This window comes from Scomber japonicus, chromosome 1, assembly GCF_027409825.1.
Source record: "Scomber japonicus isolate fScoJap1 chromosome 1, fScoJap1.pri, whole genome shotgun sequence".
Classification (NCBI taxonomy): domain Eukaryota; kingdom Metazoa; phylum Chordata; class Actinopteri; order Scombriformes; family Scombridae; genus Scomber; species Scomber japonicus.
In genome coordinates this window covers 20068824-20076234 of record NC_070578.1, presented here as the reverse complement: position 1 = coordinate 20076234, position 7411 = coordinate 20068824, and positions in this window count along the sequence as shown.

Sequence of the window (7411 nt, the reverse complement as noted above, 5' to 3'; positions counted from 1 at the left end):
TAGCAGTAAGAAATATGTTTGTTGCAGTGCAAAATAACAGTTATTTCTTTAATTGGATCATATTATAGTGATACACCTATAATTATAGTGTCATAAAATATATACAAAGTGTGTGTGCAACATATCCTGCAGTGCAATCGCAATTCTGGGGATCATGGTTATGTCCTCTCTGGATTTTAAATGTAGCAGAAATAACAAATAAACAATTTGCCCAGAAAGTGCATAGACAGATATAATCTGCTTTTCCTGAAGGAATCACTTAGGAAAATGAGGGAATGGAGTGTAGCGTGCATTGAGATGAGCAGCAGTGCCAAGCAGAGCTGTAACCTGTTTGTTATCAGAGGCACAAACTCAGCATTTGGAGAAAAGAAATATATGAAAATATATTTTGGCAAGCCTAGTATGCAGTTTCCATTCCACAGTTTAAATCACTTAGACCCTCAAATATGTACACCATGTTTTACACATTACTCCACTGATAGCAAAGTACGTCAATGAAACTATTTACTACAACATAAAAAGTAAATACAAAATTGTGTTCAAATAGATACTAGTAGATATATTACTGTCACGAAGACTGCTTAACAGGGCTGATGCTGAAAAGATGAAATACATGGTGAAATCTAAAGAAAACAACCCCCCCCCCCCCCCACACACACACACACACACACAAACAAACAACAAAAAACAATGTAAGTTACATATTCAACCACCAACAGATGAGTACTTTTTTTAGTTCTGAATAAAGGCCTTGTGTCTCATGTGTTATGTTTACTTTTATGTGATTTAAAATGTGTTATTTATATATTTCAGTGCCTAAAGCTACACTTTAATTGAATGCCAATCAGTGTAAAATGTAATGTGTGAGTAGTCTGTGGTTTATGTTGTTATATTGCCACTAGATGGCAATATAAATCAGTATAAATTCTTACAGGCTTTTCCTAGTGTGGCTTTGCCTGAGTTCCTTGCCTTTCATGGATGCTAAAAATTTAAAAAGAAAAACACAAAAAAAAAATATATTAAAATAAATAATATAAAATAAAAATCACTTTAGAAACACAAAAACTACTGAAATATCCTTCAGTAATAGGTAATCTTTAAACAATAAACTGTTTCCTCTTTTTCATAAGTTTCACTATTTCCTTCTAATTCTTTTAAGCGTTCTTATGACATGAGCTTTACTTTTTGCCCTGAGTTACATAACCAGGATTTTCCCCTGTGCACTTTCTATTGATGTGAACTATAAACTGTGCAAATCATCGTGGTTAACTATAGAAGATCTGCTTCTGTGGGCGTCAGTCCTGTTACCTTTTCTGTCCTCTATGGGACAGAGCAGAAAATAATAACATGCAAATCTTGCGATAAAAATATACTTGAACCTCTCAATGACTTGCCAATTTTAAACATGCAAATTGCTCTCAATTTCTTCTGTCTAGAAGTTAGTTTTAAGTTTCTCTCCAGCAATCCAAATTTTGTCATGTTTAGCAATGCATAATGTTCATCATCACACAGTCCACAAATCCATGGTAACACAGTCAACCTCACTGTTTCCAATTGACTAATATTAACTAAACAAACTAAATGGCATAAATAATGTTCACACAGCATTAAAAGGTAATTCCACCGCAGTCATGTGATGGTCATGTTTGGATTCTGGTATTTCAAAGGGGGAAGTATGTACTGTCACTGTACTTTCTACTAAGGCATGTGGTTGGCAGGCAGCTTGGCCTGCAGGCTCCTTCAGCTGTACTGCAACCATTTTAGAGCAACTTAAAATAATCTCCATCCCAGCAGCACCTGTTGCCTGGCCAGTGTGGCTTCTTACTCAGAAAGAGGTTGTGTAATCAATGTGACTTATACAGTCGGTCTAACGATTATAGTTGGAAGCAAGGTTTCAAACCACAAAGATCCTGTTCCTCAATCAATAACGGAGTTACGTGTAATCAACCACATACCACACAAAAAATGCAAACAGAAATACACACAGATCATGAAGGCCGGGTGCATTAAATAACAATATCTACTGCATGTCTCGGTGCTAATATTGCTCATCTTAGCCTTTTTAGTGTGCAGCAGCATCCCAAATATCAAACATGTTGTTAGGTAGCCTTGGTATTTTTTAAGTGTATAAGTGTTTTGCCCTCATATGTTTATGGCTACAGTTTTTTACAAAAAACAAAACAAAACAAAACAAAAACAGTAAGTCCACAATATCTGTTGAGGCAGCATCAAATCTGTTTCTCAGGTATCTGTTACCACATAACTATCACCTTTCTGGCTACCCACATCCCGTCATCTATGTGCTTGTCATGCACACATGCGCGTGCGTGCGTGCACACACACGCACACAGAGGGAGAGAGAGAGGGAGAGAGACAAGGAGAGAGACAGAGAGCACTGAGCTGTGAGCCACATGTCAGTGCTCATGCTCCCCTGGCTTGGTTTCCCCAGGGACTGTCACTCCACCCTGGTCTTCCCCTCCACCTCAACATTCATCACCTTCTTCTACTGATAAGTTTTGTTTTACTTGAATATGAAACAGAAGTACATTATGTTAGTTATCAACAACTTGTCAGTATTTCTGTGCAAATAAGTCACATACTGTTTGAGTAGGTGTTTGGAGTCTGTGTGAAACCATCTCTGAGGATCCTTCATCAAGATATCCAGTCACATTCCAACTTTGCATACAAACTGAATGTGATTAGAGTAATCCTGTGATCCAAAACTTTCTGTGCACTGAAAAAACATCTCAAGGCATTTAATGAGATTCTCATCGTATCTTGGTGGATTCCCTCCCATTCATGTTTCAATCACATAAACCAAAGTTTACAAATGGCATGCACACACAGCAGGTCTCTGTGTTGTCTGTTCCTCTTTCTCAGGGGAGAAGTTATGTGGTGGATCATCTTCCTGGGCTCCTTCCTGTGTTTCCTGTCCAGAGACAGATCAGGCGGTCAGGGATCACTCTTGTCAAAGAGTGCAGCAACCAGGATAGAGACTGATGCAATTTTCAGCTGTCCCTTCACCCACCAATACAGACGCAATAAGCTCAGCTTGCTGTCTTTACAGTTACATTTAATCCAGGCCTATGATTACTTTGAAATGTGAATTAAAACAATAGCACTGCAGCTAACCTTATTTCATTATCATTTAATCTACTACTATCTAGTATTTACTCAGTTAATGGAATCTTCATGATGTCACATTTCCAGAGTCCAGGGTTCAGGAAAAATGTACAAAGATAATTGGTTTATTACCATACTGGAGTGTGAACACCCTAAAATTAACACGTGGGAAGCTGTAATGAGTGTACTTTTGACATTTATGCTTGAAAGTCTTTCTTTAAGGATTACTCTATTATCAAAATCCTTTCTGATTCATTTTCTGTTGATCAACTAATAAATTAATCGTTGCAGCTAAACATAAACTGACAAATATTAGCTGCTGAAATATATTAATCAGTGACAGTGATCAGTTACTCAAATGAAGATATTCTCACAAAATAGCCATAAAGAAAACCTTGTGCCTTTTATTCGATCATACTTGTGAGGCCCAGAGCACTGGCAGGTAAAATGTTAAAAACAGTAAGATTTTGTGTGTATGTAGTATTACGAAGGCAGAATACATGATGACAAGTGTTTCCTTAGAAAATGAGAGACACATAGAAACATTTTAAAAATCGCTGCAGGTTACAAGAAACCACTTTCCTGTAAATCAGCAAACTTCCTCATCTTCACTTTTACATGTCAAATCTTCCCTGCAACACATATTCCTATTTTTGCACATTTCTTTAAAAACCTTAGAAAGCCCTTTAGAAGATTAAGACTGCTCAGACATTCATGAGTGGTCATGGTTACAGGTTTTTATCCTACAAAATTAACAGTTAGCCCCAGGAGAAGACCTGAGTGTAGGCACAAGGCAAGGTGGACCTTTGGGTTAAGAGACATGAACTGATACTGATTAGAGGATATGATCCTTGATCAGTGGCTACCATGGTGTGTGTGTATGTGTGTGTGTGTGTGTATGTGTGTGTGTATGTGTGTGTGTGTGTGTGTGTGTGTGTGTGTGTGTGTGTGTGTGTGTGTGTGTGTGTGTGTGTATGTGTGTGTGTGTGTGTGTGTGTGTGTGTGTGTGTGTGTGTGTGTGTGTATGTGTGGGTACCAAACATGTGTGGTTAGGTGGCTTTCTCCCTGCATCCCAGGATGTGGGCTCCTCGTCCACCTGTCACTCCACTGAAAGCGTCCTCAGTACTCTCCCAGTTCCTCTCTGGATGCCTATTCTCATCTCACCCACACCGATTCTAAACCAGTGTTGTCCCCAGAGACACCACCAACGCCTTCAACACCACGGTTTGCATGACACAACCTAGCCAGGGTAAATCACAACTTTCCACCAGGGTATTCTTTATAAATTACTTTTTTTTCTTACTCACCTGTCAGAGAATTGGTTTCAGACCATTTTGTAGATTTTCAAAAATCTTGAAAAATCTACTAAACCATAAAGAATCAAACAATGTGTTTAATCTGAGTATTTCTCAGAATGTGTCCAGCTGACACAAGCAGTCAAAAATGACAACAGATCTGAAAGGTCAGTGCTGAGTTTGCAGCCAAGTTTGGGGATATTGCTTGAAAGGACTGAGGAGTCAGCAATACAAACAATTCAGGAAACAATGACAACCCCCCAACCCCCACAAAAAAGTGATTCCTTTAATCTATCAGGGGATAGCTTTCAATTTGTAGTTATTCCTCTTTTTTGCTTGATTTCCTTGAAGCGCTGCTTGTCATGACATAGGAGCTGCTTCCTTTAAGTGTCTGTCTACTGTACAACGCAGCAGATTGAAATGTTATGGAGCAGATGGCCATGGTTACGTATGGTGGCAACATCAGATCTGTTTGTCACACGTCTCTAATGGTTTATTGTGGGAAGCCTCAGACGCCACAAAAGATGTGTTGCAATCCAAAGAGAACCACATTGCAGACACTGGAAATGTGAGAAGAAAAGACACTAAGTTAGCAGAAATGTACACAAGCATGTGCCTCCTTCTCTTCCTGTTGTACGCCTTGTAGAGATAGGGAAAAAATCCAGTTTTGTACTTCGATATCAATACAATATTTTTGTTTAAAGAGCTCCTTTCAAAACTCAACAAAAATATAGCAGCATTTACGAGCAATTGAAAAGTAAAACTCTGTGAAACATGGCTCGTCCTCTTAAAGTGCCTCTTGAGCTGTTACTTTCTCTTCCCATCAACATTCACATCTGAACCATATAATTGATAAGCAGGAAAAAATGTTCTTCAAGATAACAGCCTTAAACTGTAAGGTGTACAGTAATTGAAAAATGTAGCTCACAGCTTGCAGAAGTCTATGCATGTTTTGCATGTAAAACCCTTACCTACAAAGTACCTGGTATCTTAAGGTGTCAAAAGAAGAATTGTGTAGTACAAATTACAACATTTCCTGCTATAATGGCACAAAGTAGAATGGTCTCACAAAATGGATATAAAAGCAAAATAGAGTTTTTAGGTGAACATAAGTTAGTGTACAGCTCTGATTCACTGTAGTGTCTGGAACAACATGGTGACAGTGTTTGTAATACCACACATATTCATAGTACATAGTACTAGATAGACATAGAAATTGTTTAATATTTTGGGAAATACACTAACTTGCCATCTTGCTGTGAATTAGATGAGAAGATCGGTATCAATATGTAAATATGTAGCTGGAGTTGGCCACTGATTAGCTTAACTTAGCATGAAGACTGAGAATGAGAAACAGCTAGTAACAGACAGAGCAGCAACATCTCTGCACCTCTTTAGAAGCCACTACCCTGTTATAGCTCATTTATTTAATCCTCCCAAAAAATGTAGAAACAATTGTTTACCTTGCACCAAGCTAACTTTCTCCTTGTTTCCAGTTTTGGTGCTATGCTAGCCAAAGTGGCTTTAGGCTCCAACTACATCACATTGTACCACATTAAACCAAAATGAAGTCTTTCTTGAGAGGTCATACATTATGATTTATACATGATCTGTTAAACTGAGCAATATGTTCATGGAGTCTGGAAAGTAGTAAGGCCAGCAGTCACTGAATTCTAACTCCAGAGTGTGTATTTTTGGAGTGACAGTCCCTCAAAAGGAATGGGCTTTTGTTTTTTGGGATAATGGGCCATCGGCTATGGGTTTTCGGTCCCATGGGATATTTTTCAAATAATTGGGATTTCAGAAGAATGGGCCTCTGTAACCTCATTTTACATTGTAAGGAAAATACAAGTGCAGACAAACCTGTACATATACATTTAAACTTGGAGTAATACATTTCACAATTAAATAATATTCAAGTAGCTAAACAGTCACAATCATTGTCTGTGTCTGTGCTTCTAAAACAAATCCTAAAGTTTTCAGGACTTTTGATATTTTCTATTCAACCTAAAATGCGTAACCAGATATAACTTAAGCCTGTAATTCTAAGTTCATAAGTATAATAGTTATATCCCTATGGACTACAAATACATATATCAATCCAGTCTCAGATATGTGGGGGTTTGGGGTGTGGGGGTAGAGTCAGCTTCCTGTGACAGTTTTTTTGAACTAAGTTCCTGTTCTGTGGAACAGAGAGAGAACTCCCCCATATAGAAAACCACACACATACACTCTCACACACACAAACACACCTGCACATTGATACAGTATTCCCCCTATGTTTCTCATTCAGTGAACCATTCATTAATTATTCTAATTTAAGTGTTTTTTATCCTGAGATGTCATCTGACAAGCACATGACATCTTTCACTATGATCTCTGTGTGAATTAGAAAACTGATTTACTCAGCTTCCCAATCCTGTCTCATAAAATTAGGTTAACATACTAGTTATTTACCACATGGTGATAAATATGGTATTTAATGTTATTAAGGTCATTATATATATATTTGTTATTTTTCATTTAACCTATCTTCATTCACATCATTTTCACTGAAAGCTTATTTCACCTTACAGTAGTACAGCATGAGTGGCGACATTTTAAAATGACCATTAGAAACCTATGGCTTTTTGTGTTGGGGAACTGAAAATGTTTTTTTACATAAGTGTGTGTGTTTGTGTGTGCGTGCGTGTGTGTGTGCATGTGTGCTTGTGTCGACATAATGGTTACATTCAAACATATACTACGCACTTTCCTGAAGATATTTTTACTTTTGATGTCACTCCCTGGTTTTTAATATCCCACTTTGTACTGTAGAAATGGGCAGGAGGATGTTGTTGTCACATTGTGAATCATTTAATCATTTGGCACCACTTGGTCATAATTTTGTCCTTTCTCTGTTACTCATCGGACAGAAAGGCGAGGGGGGGAGGAGGGGGGTTGTCCGAGAGTTTCCCTACTTTAGCCTAGATCCTTCTTTTACTTTCATACAA